The sequence below is a fragment of the Cyprinus carpio genome, chromosome B1 (assembly GCF_018340385.1).
Source record: "Cyprinus carpio isolate SPL01 chromosome B1, ASM1834038v1, whole genome shotgun sequence".
Classification (NCBI taxonomy): domain Eukaryota; kingdom Metazoa; phylum Chordata; class Actinopteri; order Cypriniformes; family Cyprinidae; genus Cyprinus; species Cyprinus carpio.
The window spans coordinates 32,382,802-32,398,194 of NC_056597.1; the positions used below are offsets into that span (position 1 = coordinate 32,382,802).

Consider the following 15,393-nt stretch of genomic DNA (forward strand, 5'->3'; position numbering starts at 1 on the left):
GTGCTTACATGGAGTATGTGTGTGTGTGTGTGTGTGTGTGTGTATACATTCTGTGTATATAGTACCATATATATTTCTGCGTATAAATAGTACCATAAAATGTCAAGGTAGTAACAAAAAGTATCAAAGAATATTAATTGTTCAGTATTTTAATTATGCATTTTTTAGCTAAGACATCTTTATATTTCACACTGCAAAGTTATATTACAATTGGACTTTTCACAATGCAACTTCATACATTACAATGTGACAATAGCTCACAACTGCAAATATGTTTCTTGCAATTCTGACTATTAACTCATGTCGGAGTTGTAAGAAAAAAAGTTGCAATTGCAAGATGTAAAAATTGCAATTACCTTTTCTATTTCTTTTTTTTCTCTCTGAGGAAGCAGGGTGTGAATTACATGGATGGGGTTTTTTGATGGGTATGACCCCCTAAATAAAAATTGACACCCCTGAAATACATAAAAAAACTGCCCATTTAAAAGTGTAAAAGAATAGTTTGCATTGTTCTGTACCTAAATTAATAATAAGTTAATATAAATAAATGTAAATTCGACTGCCCCTAAATGGGTCATTTCACTGTCAACAGGTGCCAAACAGGCTAAATGCCGCAAAATAAAGGGTTTTCATTCAGCTGAATGCAACAGGAGATACCATAAAAGTTCAGCATATATATATATATTCAGCTTTGCATCACAGAAATAAATGATAATTTAAAGTATAATAAATTTAAAAACTATTATTTTAAATTGTAATAATATTTCACAATATTACATTTTTTTCTGTATTTTTGATCAAATAAATGCAGGCTTGATGAGCAGAAGAGACTTCTTTCAAAAACATTAAAAATAGTAATGTTTCCAAACTTTTGACCTGTACTGTATGTGTGTGTGTGTGTGTGTGTGTGTGTGTGTGTTAAAAAAAACAAAAACATTTTATTAATTAATGGTTGTCCTAAATTGTTAATTCCAATAATACGGTGTACAACACAAATCTTCACTACTCATGCATATTATAAAAAAATAATAATTAAAAAAAAAAAATTAAATTTGATGACCTTGGTTCACACATGTGCATTGGACAAAACTGCTATACTGAAAAAACAAACACCCCTGAAAGTCAAAGTATAATTCACACACTGAATGGAAATGGACTTCTGTATGTGTCTGTGGTTCTTCACAAGGAGTTGTTAAATCTGACACAGAGACACTGAAGATTCAGGATAAACCCCAAATCCAGCATAGAGGTGTTCACTGAACGTGGTGTTGAATGTGTATATGTGTGTGCGTGTGTCTGTGTCAGAGACACTGTAGAAGGACAGAATGCCGGCCGACACATCTACATACACTCCTACTCTATTAGAGCGAGCTGAAGGGCCAAATACATCAGTGCTGTTATTATTGTACCAGACAGTATAATTCATATCAGAACAATACATACTCCAGGACTTTTCATTGAGTCCAAACCAACAGTCAATCCCACTTTTTCCTGCTGATTTCTTTATATGTCACTGCTACATGACCTGAGCCGCTCCATTCAACCTCCCAGTAACAGCGTCCAGTCAGACTCTCTCTGCACATAACCTGCTCTTGTTGCGCAAATCTGTCTGGATGATCAGGATACAGCTGATGATCTTTCACACATGTTGTTTTCTTGTTCCCTTCAGACAGGATGAGTTGAGTGTGTGCTGTGTTTGGATCCAGTGTGAGATCACAGGCATCTGAACACAAGAAGAGAGATCAGAGCTCTTTTTGGTCCCCATGACCAAAGTTTTTTTACCAAAGGAAAAATGCAGTTAGTACAGTACAAAACAATTACACCTATGAAATGTCCTCATAAAACATGGAAATGCAACATGAGTGTGCGTGAGAGAGAGAGAGAGAGAGCAAAGTAGAACAAATTAACAAATTAAAGTACTTCTACAGATTACAGCACCTTACTTATCAAAATGAAAGACTATGGTCAGAGAAAGCTCCTGACGAAGTATTGTCTGAGTGAACACAGGGTATATACAGGGATCATGGACTTAAGATTAATACCTTTTAAGACCTTTTTAAAGACTCTTGCCATACATTTTAAGACCCCATCTCCACTCCAAGTTTTAACCAGTTATATCGTCGACACTTTACCTTTACTATATATTGATTGTAAAATAGCACAACTAAACAGACCTACTTTGTGAAAACTCCTTATCAGTACAACATAATTCAGAAGGTGGGGAATAAAGCGCAAGATAATTAATTGAGTGACTAACCAATGCAACCCCCCCAAAAAATAAAAAAAAAATTAAATAAAAAATAGACCAATAAACAAAACAACTGACAAAACCTTTTGAAGAGGGAAAATAAAGCTCTGCGAGCTAAAGGGGCAATAAGTTCACACAATATATTCAAAAGATGTATTTGTCACATCAAATCTTATAACTGTTTGCAAACCATAGCTGTTTTGTGGCCTCAAAATCGAAAGTGAAAGTGAAAGTGAACTGCGACTGTGAGCACTCATTCAAAAGGGATTTAAAAAAAAAACACATATTGATAGCAGTGCCCTGAATGCCTAATAATTATATACAATATTAGAATGTTTGCGGGAGCGGATATAAAAATCGCAGGAGCGGCAGCAGCGCAATCAGTCAGTGAGAGCCGTAACAGATGACGTCAATTATTGCAGGATTCCATAAATAAACTACACAGAACCTCACTATTCAGACAAATATACATAATGTTATATAAAACAAAATTTTATATCTTGGAAAACGGTATTTAAGACTTTTTAATACTTATTAAGGGACTTAATTTTCTCTAAATTGATTTATCAATTTTTAATACTTTTTAAGACCCCACAACACCCTGGAACAGTCTGAGTGTGGAGACAGACCGACACAGAGCTGCAAATGCAAAATTTTACCCAAAATAGCTCAAATTGTGCCTGAATTCCAGCAAGTGAGCAACACAGAGAAACTCTGTTATATTTCGGGAGAGAAAGAAAAGTGTATCCACCTGGCAGTGCACTATGTGTCCTCCTGCCGTATTATGAGGGACAAAGGCTAAAACTCCCTTTTCTTTATCAGTGCTCTCTATAAATATATACTTTGTATTTGCTATCATAGCTTGTGTGTGTGTGTGTTATATGCAATAATATATGTATGATATGGACATGAATACATTTTTTTTTATCTATCTATATGCCTGTATAACTTGTTCACTGCTTATTGCTTTGGCAACATTGTGCTACTCCACAGTCATGCCAACAAAGCTCATTTGAATTGAATTAAAAATGGAATTGAATTGAATTGAATTGTGTGTGTGGGGGGGGGGGGGAAGGGGTTAACTTACATTTTCTCAGTCCTGGTTTGATTCTGAAATGTCCTCCATGGTCCAAACTATACAAAAGCATGCACACAAACAAAAACTAAAATTATTTCATATGAAAGTAGATTATTAAACTGCAAATAAAATGATAGTTTTTTGAAACTTTTTTTTTTACATTTACTCTCCCTCAAGTCATTCCAAACTCTACAGACCCATCAGCTTCATCCTTCCAAACTCAAATGATGTACACACACATACTGTACATAGAGTGCAAGAAATATAGTAAACACTTTTTCTGTGCTTTTTGATTTAGATTGATTTAGGTCCTGCTTCCTTTGTTTTTAGTTGTGTAGTCTTGTGTAGTTCTTCTGGTTTCCCTCATTAGTGCCTCACTGTTTTCACATTTGTCTTGTTGATAGTTATCCTGTGTATTTAAAGCCCTGTGTTTACGGTGTTGATCTGTCAATAGTTAAATGTAAATGATTGTGAATCTCAAGCATTCAAATATGATAATATTTTTTATAACAACACGAGCCGCTTAAAATTAATAAGTTATCAACATAACTGATATTAGAAATGGTACAGTAGGTGGCCATCCAAAACGTTACTTCTAACCGCCGCTCGTACCACCGCCGGGGCGTCGGCAAAGTGCATTTGCAGCTTTTGAACACTTATTGGCCCAATAAACAAAACCTTCAAAACAAAACCAAAAAACCGAAACTCTCGCAAATAGACGTCAGCTTTGCCTCACCGAAGTGTTATATTTTGACTGCAGTTGGGGAAAATGAAAGAAAAAATATTTAATATCCACAGATGAAAGTTTAGTCCTTATGAAGATATGTGCGTTTCTTAGAACGAATTCAAGCAGGATAAATATCAAGCCTATAAGCCTGTGCTTATATTTTTCTCTACACCATATTTTAGATTAGACACATTTAAATAGTGTGCAGTATTATTTATATAATATGAATTATGTGTTTATATTATTCAAAAGAAATTGTGGTTTACTTTGCATTGGAGCATTAAAAGTGGTAGCATAGTGAGCTAGGCTTGCTGTTTTATAAATTATTTTCTTTATTTTAGTAAAAAGTGAGGCACTGAATAATTTCGCTCCCATTATTTAGGCCTAATTAAAACAAGAAACGAATAAATTAAACCTGCACAATTTAACTAAATCATTGAAACTCTAAAGAATGGACTGATTAATAAAACGTCCTCATGATTAAACTCAAGTTCTCGAAATACACACGATGTAAAAAAGAGCTTCATTAATGGACAACTCTCAGCCTTCTTTACTTGCTTTCATGTAATTTAATAAATAAATAATAAATAAATAAATACATTGTAGCTGCATTTAAATGCAGGTTTGTATAATATTCCGTAAAATATCAGTGCAAGATTTGCTCTGCATGATGCTGAGTGCACGTGCAGCATTTATTCTTATTTGTCTACATATTTTATCTTCATTACAAATCTTGTCTGGTTTTATTTTGGATAATTGCATGTAAAAAAATATTTGCTTTGTAATGCATATGCAAAATGTGAATTATTATTCATATTCAAGTGTTTGTGCGAAAAATTATTACGCGTGCATGACAGGGAGGCGCCCTCTCGGTCACGTGATTTTTTTTTTTCCTGATAATGAAATAACTGAAAATTGTGGTGTCTCGGCATACATGAGAAATATATCTACAGAAAGCTTGAAATGTCTTTTAAAAAACGAATCAATTCAAAACGAAAGCATTGTGTAATCTGTGAAGGTGCATTTCTCTCTAAAGGCGCGTCCATGTGGAGAGAGTCAGCACTGTGAATTTCATCTTGCAGCCGACAAGAAAACATTTGTTTATTAATAAATAATTAAAATGTCTCCTTTTTCACTATTATTAAGCTACTTCTGCCTTGGTGCTTTGGGGCAAACTTAAGCATGTGCTTGAGCGCGGAATATATTAAGGCTCATTATGGATTATAGATGTAAATTTAATATAAACCTGCGATTAGTTGAATAATGACAAATGATGACGACAAGTAACTAGAAAAATCTTACATGGGAGGCAGACCTATTAAATAGCCTCTAGACATCTCTGTTAAAAGTTTTTAAAGCATTTTATACGCGTTTGCATAAATTCTTCTTTTAGAATGGTCTGTATGGAGAGATGTCTTAACACTGATTTTTTGTCTCTGAAACGCGAAAAATAAAATTGAAATAAAATTGATATTTTATGTTTTGAGAATGGCCAGCCCTTCTCTGCAGATATTGTGCTTCTGGTTTGTGCATTTTAAATCACATAAGGTCTACAAAATATATAAAAACTCTTGTGTATTTTGTCACGTTTGTAAAAAAAGCCTATAAAACATGTTCATAAACGGATACTTTACTGATGTCTGGACTCTGTTTGGGATTTAGAGAAACTTCAATATATTGTTCATGAATAGGCTACATTCTGTGAAAATTTATATTTCACACTCTAAAAAATATTGTATGGACGCAAAAAAATAAAAACGGCCGATGCTCCACTCAGGGCTCGTAGTTGTGTGATTGGGCTCAAGCCTCCCCCCCGCGCGTCTGAGACAGTAGCGGAGCGGTGTTATTTCTGACTGGAGCGAGGAGCGGATTTTTTAAAAAGTCAGGAGCGTTGTGGTTTTCACTCGCTCCAGCACCCGCTCCATCACGAATACAATTCATGCCAACAGCCCGTAATATAACTACATTTTAGCAATAATTCACATGATAAACATATTTAGCTATAGCTTGATACACACAATCTCTCCGATCAGAAGGTTATAATGACGGCAATAGTCGAGAGCGTTTACAGGCTAGGTCTCAAGGAGTTTTATCTTCCTTTTACTCCTTATTTTCGGGTTAAAGCATGATTTAAACAGATACAGCAGATTCACAGGTAATCGCTGTCGCAATAATGCATTCAAACAAAGGTAATTTTACAGTGCTGCTTCGTCTGTAACTGATTTTGAAATCTGTAAGAAATGCATATAACTGACGCAACCTGACGAAAATGTACTGTTATTTTCATCACAAACAAAATTTGCACAGCAGAATGCGGCAATTATACCTTTTAATGCTGACAATGTTATTAGTTTGGCGTTTGGTAGGACAAAAAGTTTGCACACAATAACCTAATCCCCTTTGAAACTTTCCTGTTATTTTATTTATTTATTATTTTCTTTTTATAGGCTACGTTATGAACATAACATTTCAGCTTTATCCACGGAGTGAGTGCGGAGTCAGTGAATAGTGAGCGCGAGTGGAGTGATTATTAAATGCTCGGAGCGCGAGGGAAAATTGTTGCCCGCTCCACTCTGACATACCTGCTGCCGAGTGAGAGATGTTTCGGCCCTAGAAATGAACAAGACCGTCCGGTGTAGACACGGTTTAGACAGTGTCTGCTATATTTACAAATAATTGAGTAAAAGAAATAAAAATAAATACATAACCTAAACCAGCAGCATAACGAGATGAAAATATAAACTAGAAAAATATAGTTACACTTTCTTCTGTCCGACGTCCATGACACTGACTCACTGGAGCTGCCAGTTTTAATCTGAACAGCTCTTAACGCAGAGTGGAGGATGGATGCATGATGGGCTAGTATTAAAAAAAAAAAATTATAAATAAAATAAAGGTCTTTCCAGCATTAAAATAACAACACTACTTCTTTTAATAATCATCTTGACTCAGTTATAAATTTGACTGGTAAATAGAAAGAATTATATTAAACTTGTTTTGAACATTTATTTGTCATTGTATATTGATTTTAAGTAGGGAGGCAAAAAAAAAATCGATTTAAATCGTAAATCTGATTTTTTGTGAAAAAAAAAATCCGGGATTTTTTTTAGGCCATCGCCCAGCCCTAATGCAACAGTTTTTTTTTTGTTTGTTTGTTGTTTTTTGTGTTTTTTTTAGTTAAGGCAACTTCCTCTGAAATTAAAGTTATAATAACAATACTATATACTACTATAATAATAGTAGTCACCATTTGAAGTGGATCATACCTTTCTTTACAGTTTTTTTTAAAACCAATATTTCCTAAAAACCTGTTCTGCAAGTATGCAAACCCTCATAAGACACTGTGCATATGAAAGACCAAGAGATTCACACCTTTATCTCGACCCCCACAAGCTATACAGAACTACCCCCCCAACCCCCTCCAGCTGAACTGAACTCAGTCTGTTTTTTTGGCTGTGAGGAACGGTGTGTTGTGTCATGTTACTGGGGTTAGAAACATGCCTGCACTCACAGTCAGCCCTACTCTTTTTTATTCATTATTTTCTCGCAGCCCATATATATTATTATCACTAGAACCCTAATAATAACAAATTATCAATTGATATTAAATCATTATTTTTGAGAAAAGCGTAGACGTTTGTGAACGTTAGACATTTGAGGCAGGCTTTAAGACCAAGCGGAATCCTCTGCAGCTGCTCCCGCTTCACCGCGCGCGCGAGCTCTAACTGACCCAGCTTCACCGTCCACGTTTTGGATTTTATAAAATCAGTTTGAGGCGAATACAACTTACACGATTATGAGCCCAACATTTAGCAAGGCGGGAAACAATCAGTCTAGCCTGAAGACAGATGTATTTCATTGAGCTAATGCTGTTAAATAGAAGTAATAATAATAAAAAAAAATTAAAAAAAAAAAACAAACACAACCTGTAGGCTATTCTTAAACTTGGAGCTCATTATTTGAAGTACCAAATCCAAACACCAGAAGCAACCTACACACTCTGTGTTCTTTCATTGAAAAGTATGCATTTATTTTATTCACAGGCGATGTGGTTGAAATAATATTTTAGTTGAAAACTTTAAGTGCCATTGTTTAAAAAAATGCATCATAGAAATGTTTTTCATAGACCTCCGTTGTTATGCTTTTAAAATCCAATGGACAGACATAGGCCTATATTATTGTACATTCCACAAATATATTGGATCGTCCCTTATTTTCTTAAAGAGTAAATACTTATTGTCTTCAAGAATAAACATTATAACTAAAGAATAAAAAAAGAACCTCTATTAGTCCTTATTTTCCATTTTCTGAAGTTAACTTGCAACTCTAATGATGATGTGACTCCCCTGACAGTGACACGTTCCTCAAAAAAATAAAATAAATAAAACCTTGTTAGAGCTGTGAGCGATTAATCGTTTTAAAAAAGAAAAAAAAAAAAGGTGTGTTCTTGGTTTCCGAAAAGGAAAAACGAATACAGCTCGTAAAAAATGATATGATGAAAAAAGTCATGATATATTAATTCATAGAAAATAATTTAAGCAATTAAAACCTTTTTTAAAAAAAATACTATATTCAACTTGAATTTAAATACTATTAAACTGACTTTAAAAATCTCAAGGAGTTTTATAAGTTGAAACAGTAACAAATGTCCCAGTGCATGTTAAATCGTCTAAATTAACTTGTATCTTTTATAGTATCTGAAGACCTTGATTGCATCTTAGCATAAAACTAACAATATATTTTGACTTTTTTTTTTAATGAACAATTCCTGTATAAAATGTGACAGCAACCTTTATATCAAACATTTTGAAATTGTCCAACAGCTGGAGCCATCGTGGGAGGCCAGATTGAGCGCGTGGAAATTGAATGTGATGCACAAGTCCATTTGCAGATGAAATGGAAAAATAAAGCTGGATAAAATTTATAGCTACACAAAACTTGTAAATAGTTAACACACATAGCTTAGATTAGGCCCATACTCTGTTCCTAAGTATATGATGTAAGATTTCTTAACCCGCACAATACACATTTTAACCTGATTAATCGGCTATTTTCGTTTGCTGCTTTTTTTTAAAACACGCTAAAAAATAAAAATTACATTTGTGAGAGTTGCATTTTATTACATTCTGAATAACAACGGCAGGCCTAATAATGCTATAGGCTAATGTACCAACAGGATTTTTTTAGTTCCCTTCACTTTAACAACAAATCTTTAAATTTCAGCAAATTTATCAGAACAGACAAGAATGGCAAATATATAATTCTAATGGATAAATATAATTGCAGTATATAATATATACAGGCTTATAAACAAAACAAAAATAATAATTTTAAATAATTTAAAGTGATACATAAGGTTGGGCTTATCTCTCTCATTCGGGACAAATCCAAAAATGTTGCCCATTTGAAGCTAAACTCTTATTCATTATGTAAAATAGGCTTTGGATTTCACACGTGTTTCAGTATCGACGAAAAAAAAATCATAATGAGTAAAAATATGCCAAAGTGGACCGCTGCTCGCGCCGCATGGCTCATGAACGACTGCTGTTTCCAGATATGTGCGCGTGAGGCACCAGCGCGATCAAAGTCACAATTCATAATTTTTGGTCACACAGTAAAGGCATAATTAAAAAATGCAAAGCAGTTTGAATAATCAAGAATAATAACAGAGTGAATAAGAATTATTTGTAAATGCTGGACCGTTCTCATTTCGCTCTGCAAATGGAACCTGAAGATTATTATTATTTTTTTTTTTACCAAGAATGAACCGAAATTAAAACCTTTACTAATTATAATGTAAATGTAACATTTACTAATACAAAATACAAAACATTTATTAATATAACACTTTTAATCCGTTTATAAGGTCTTTCTTTAAATTTTTGATAAGTAGACTGTAGCCTAAGACATCCTATTTTTTAATGGCTTTTTTTAAGGATGTTATAATGTATATTATAATGTTATGCTGTTTTACACGTCTTCCTTTTATTTTACAATTACATTCATTTCGGCAATCCTCCTTTGCGCCCACCTGGCGGTAGTTTCGCAAATGATTTTAACACGCGACTGACTTGCAGTTAACACCGCGGCCCTGCGGCGGCAGTACACGCGGCGGTATTACCCATTTGGATGTCTACCTCCTGTAAGCAAGGGCTGCTTTTGTTTACGTGTTCATTTATCTTCGCATATCTTATATATACTTATTTTGGGTTCTCCCTTTTGAATGACGAATATATGCTATTGATAGCTGCTGCTATAGACAGATGATTCCTCCTGACGCAGGCGCAGAATGCACATGTTAGTTTGGTGCAGTTCGGCTGTAGTCTGAGGCAGTGTGTCTCCAAGCACAGCTTTTGGTTTTTTGGTCCAGATGCTGCCGACGCAAAGCGAAAAACACCGTCGGCTTTAGTCACTGCTGTTAGCTCTCTGAAGTCGGCTTTGGTTGGTCCCTGGCCTTTAGGTACCCCAATCAATCATACAGCGGGGTCACCAAACTCGGGTCCTGGAGGGACCAAACCGAATCAAACAACATCTGAACCAGCTACTCAAGGTCTTACTAGGTATACTTGAAAATTCCAGGCAGGTGTGTTGAGGCAAGCTGGAGCTAAACTCTCCAGGACTAAGTTTGGTGGCCCCTGACATACAGACACACATATGAGTCATAACTGTCCCACGTACTTGAGTATCTGCAGTAAGCAGTTTGAATCCTCCAGTTTATGTTTGAGCAGCTGGACTCCTGATTGTCCTGGATGATTTGTAGCTCAGAATCCAGCTCTCTAGGTGTGGAGGGTTTGAACTCAGAGTGTGAAGACAAATAACCACAGCCTTCCTCTGTCACCATACAAGCCAGACAACCTACAGATACACCAGTTCCGATCATCTACAAATATACATTCAACATTATGACCGACTACCATTCATCACCCTTTATATTTATGTTTTTGTATTACTTCAGGTTCTCCAGCTGACAGTTTGGTACTCTTCAGGGCACACAGAGAGGAGCTTCACTCCTGAATCCTGCAGGGTCATTGGTTACTCAGATCAAGCTCTCTCAGGACACAGTTTGAGGATTGTAGAGCTGATGACAAACTCTTACAACCACTGACATTTGAGATTACAGCCAGCAAATATTGAAAGAGATTGAAGTCACATAAGAATTAAATTATTAACCTTATATTTTACTTGAATTTTACTAATATAAGTTTAATTCTAGTAAAAGACATCCAAATTAAATTAAGACTTGATTTAAACACTTACAACACTTTTTTTCTGCAGTAGATCAAAGCTGGTATCATGTCTTCTTCTCCTCCCCGTCATCGGATGTGTTGCATTTCTTCTGAGGTCCTCTCATCTCCAGCGCCTCCTCCGACATCTGAATCATGTCTTGATTATTGAGCAGTGAGCAGGAGATAGTTTTCTCTGAGTGGTTTGTCTGAGTTCGCAAACTCCTGAATCTCTCTGGACAGGAGTCTGATCTTTCACTTCCAGCAGACAGAGGAACAGATTGATGGATCTTTCAGTGGACAGTCCATGTCCATCTTTGATCTTCTCTTTAATGTACGTGTGTGGTTCTCCTTGGATACTCTCAGAGCTGTTCTCTGGTGTGTCAGTAGATCCTGCAAGAGTCTCTGATTGAACTGCCATTGAGATGCCCATCAGGAACCGCAGGGAACAGATCCAGCTGACCATTGTTAAACTCAAGGACCTATTTACTGCAATAAATAACTCTCTATGCAGATTGTGCTCACCTCACAACACTGCAATGCTATCAAGATTTATCATTACATAATAGTAAAATGCATAGAAAGCAGCGAGAAACCTCCTGAACGCTCATATGAATGAAGCTGAAGACTTTTCCTCTTGAGGAATGCATAGACTCCTCCTTAAAGATCTCAGTGCACATCCCAGAATACCCTGAGGCTCATGTGAACGCTCTGCCGCTCTCCATCAGGTCCGCCTCATAGAACATCACATTGGCCTTCAATCAGCTGTTTGAAAGCCACTTCAGCAAGTTTCACAATCACGTCTTCTCTGTTGACGCAGGATTTTCTCTGGATCTCTCTCTTCATACTTCTGGTTTCTCAGGTTGATCTGAATCATCAGGAAGTGGAATGTACATTTCAGTCGAGAGTTTGCAGGGATTTCTGCACTGCACGACTATTCTTCTTCCAGGAGCTTCTGAAGCACAGTGGATGAGATACCAGCAGAAGAACGGGGATGTGGCACATGATGTGGAGGCTTCTTGCTCGTCTGATGTGTGAGATGATGCTGCTGGGCTTGAAGCTGGCACTGATTCTCTTTCTGAAAGATTCCTCCTTCTGAGGCTCCGTGAAATCCCTGAATTTCTGTCAGACGGTTGATGATTTGGAGGGGTCTGATTGGCTGCTGCTGGTCTGGAGGTGATCCAGATGAGAAGCAGAGGGGATCTTAGCTCTCCTTTCATGCTTTGACATCAACACAGCCAACTGATGAAGTTCTCAGGCACATCACAAACTTTTCCTGATCATCTGAAAACATCAGTGTGATTCTGCTTTCATCCAGACCATCAAAGATGAACATAACTTTTACACTCCTCATAAATCTGTGAGTCCAGAATCTTGAGTTTCAAGGATGAAAATCCAGCAGAAGTTCTGTAAGACTGTACTGATGATCTCTGAATCAAGTTTAGCTCTCGGAAATTGAAGCACAAACAGAAATCTACATCCTGATTGGCTTTTTCCCTGCAGCTCCATTCTCATAAAGAACTTCTGCATCAGATACGGTTTTTTTTTTCCGATTCCAGCGATGCCTTTAGTAAGAACAGTCTTGATCGGGTCGTTCTCCGCACATCCTGCTTCATCTTAGGCTTTAAAGATTGTCTAGTTCAGTTCGATTGGAGTGTCTTGTAGTGTTGTGGTTCTGGCTGTGTTGCTTCTCCAGCCTGTAAAACCCATTTTCTTCATTCAATCCTTCACTCTCTCTTCTCTACATGATGTAGATTCTGTGGGTAGATTCCTGTTCAGGAGAACTTTCATTTCGGTTTGGAATTTGTTTTCCACTAAATAATCTCTCATTACTTGATCGTCATTCTGGTTTTTGTGCTGGTCTTTGACTCTCTGCACTCTCCAGTCTCCCGTGTGTGTTTCTGTAGGTCCTCCTTCAGTTCTTTCATCTCGGATGTGGGTCTGAGAGTGGGCTGTAAGAAGATAACTGAGTTGCATCTGTGTCATTCCTTTTTGTTGCCGCTCTGCAAAAAGACAATTCCGCTTAGAGCAGTGCTGCTTAAAAGAAATCATCTGAATGTATTCCAACCTGACAGATATGGAAAATGCATTAAGGTTATGCAAGATGAGTATGTTCAAAAGCAGCTTTTTATATAAAGTAGTGTTCATTAATCGAGGTAAAATCTATAATTATAATAAGCAGGAGGCAGGGTTTAGAATATTGAACATGATTATAAGTACATATTTTTGATTAACATATTTTAATGTGCATTTACGTTTTTTTATATTAATTAAATAATTGTTCATCTGAGATCACCAATATAAAGTAGCAAGTATGTTTATACTAACAGAGAGTCAGAGGTCACTGCTGAATCACTGAATATAGGGGGTTTTTTCATGGATGTGTCACTCTTCAGAGACACACTGCTGGGTTCTGGAGATCTCTGTTTCTTCCTCTTTGTGATGCTGATAAACAACAAACAAAATTAAAGGACGTAGTTCACATTCATATTAGAAAAAATACTATGACAAGTCAATGAAGGCGCATCAACGGTTCAGATCCCCAACATTTTTTCATCTGTTCAACAGAAGAAATAAACTCATAAGGGGTGTGGAACAAGTTGTGGAGTGAGTAAATGATTTGAAGAGTTTTCATTCTGACAGTGAAATACTTAAATTTTCCAAAACATACTAAATAGTTTAAAATGCACTAACTACAAAATTACATTTTACATTTATTAACTTGGCATTAAGTTTTATGGAGTGACTTTGCCATGGCTATAAGTGAAAGTCGTGACATTTGCCAAGCATTGTAACCAGGGATGGAAATTAGCACCCGCCACCAGCCAAATGCGGGTGATTTTGTGTTGTGGCGCGTAAACTCGTCACCTACGCACGCTGCACAACCCTGTCAGTTCATTCGCCTCCACTATTCTGCAACATTTTAGATTATATGGACAGTTTGTGTTTATCTTATTGTTTTTAAAACGGCATAATAAGCAAAACTAACAAACAGTATGTATCAGTCGCAATGTCTAATAACTGCTGTCGGTGGGATGCATTTATTTCCGAGTCTTCAAAATTAGCTCTGTGGCTATTAAGTTGTTTATGGGCGCGGTTCATTGTTTGTTTGTAGAAAGACACAACATTGTAATCGGCTTCACATGTTGACCGCTCTGGCGTGAGTGACTAGAAGCGTAAACACGATGTGTATTAAAAATGCTTTGGCGTTCGTTTGTCCACAGCGATAAAAAAAGTTTGCCGAGCCGTGATTTATTCAGTGATACAGTGTTGAACAGGTGACTTTTTCCCACGTGTTCCCTCAACCACAAAACAAAAAAAAAAATCATATATACTATACTGTGAAATGCTTTCCGTTGGAAATTAATACAGCATTATTAATGCGTACGAAAACTGTTTAAATATCAGCAAAAATGTTTTCCTGTACATTAAAAAGTTCAGTGCAGTGTATCATCCTGTTGGGCTACGGAGTTGGAAGAATTACTACTTCACCAAGAGTCGGGTTTTTTCAAAACCTATAAGCGGCCAGATAGTCAAGCATTTTTTGAGCACACGGAAAAAGAAATGTCCAGTATTTCATTGCGACATGAGATTAATAAATAAGAGGTTACATAAATCAGCAGCTAAGAATTAGGCAGATAGATAGATAGACAGATAGATAGATGTTCATGAATCTTTGTTGCTAAGACAGTGGAATAAAAATATCTGCCAAACGCTAAAATGGTTAATGTCTTACTTGGGTTCAGAGGTCATTTCTGCTTCACTGGAGGCAGAGGGCTGACTCTTCGTGGGTTGATCACAGCTTATTTTAGAGGCAGTGTCCTCCTCTCTCTTCTCTTGTTGACTCATTTTAGAGGAAACGTCCTAATCTTCTGTCTCTTCACGTCCTCTCATCTGGTCAAAGAGTGTTGGAAACATAGTTTAAAAGATAAAAAAAGATAAAAAGAACTAAAAGAAAAAAATAATTTGAAAACTCAGGACTGGTGTTACAGCACCTCTGTGAGTGTTTTCAGTAAACTGACCTACAGCCTTAGAATCTATGCTGTGTTGGTCAGGTCTTTCCTCTTTTTTTTTACTATTTAATACTGTACCAAGACTTGGATGGCCTATAGATGTG

The 15,393-nt window shown here is 36.3% G+C and overlaps 1 long non-coding RNA gene and 1 pseudogene across 1 annotated transcript; both read right to left on the reverse strand.

The window, feature by feature from the left end:
* Positions 1-1,141: 1,141 nt before the first annotated feature.
* On the reverse strand, positions 1,142-11,742 carry LOC122135796 (annotated as a pseudogene).
* Positions 11,743-13,656: 1,914 nt separating this feature from the next.
* Positions 13,657-15,165, reverse strand: LOC122135943. Its single transcript, XR_006153796.1, has 2 exons — positions 15,013-15,165; positions 13,657-13,721 (listed from the first exon to the last, which is right to left on the reverse strand). It is a non-coding gene; the product is annotated as an uncharacterized LOC122135943 (long non-coding RNA).
* Between the last annotated feature and the right edge of the window lie 228 nt (positions 15,166-15,393).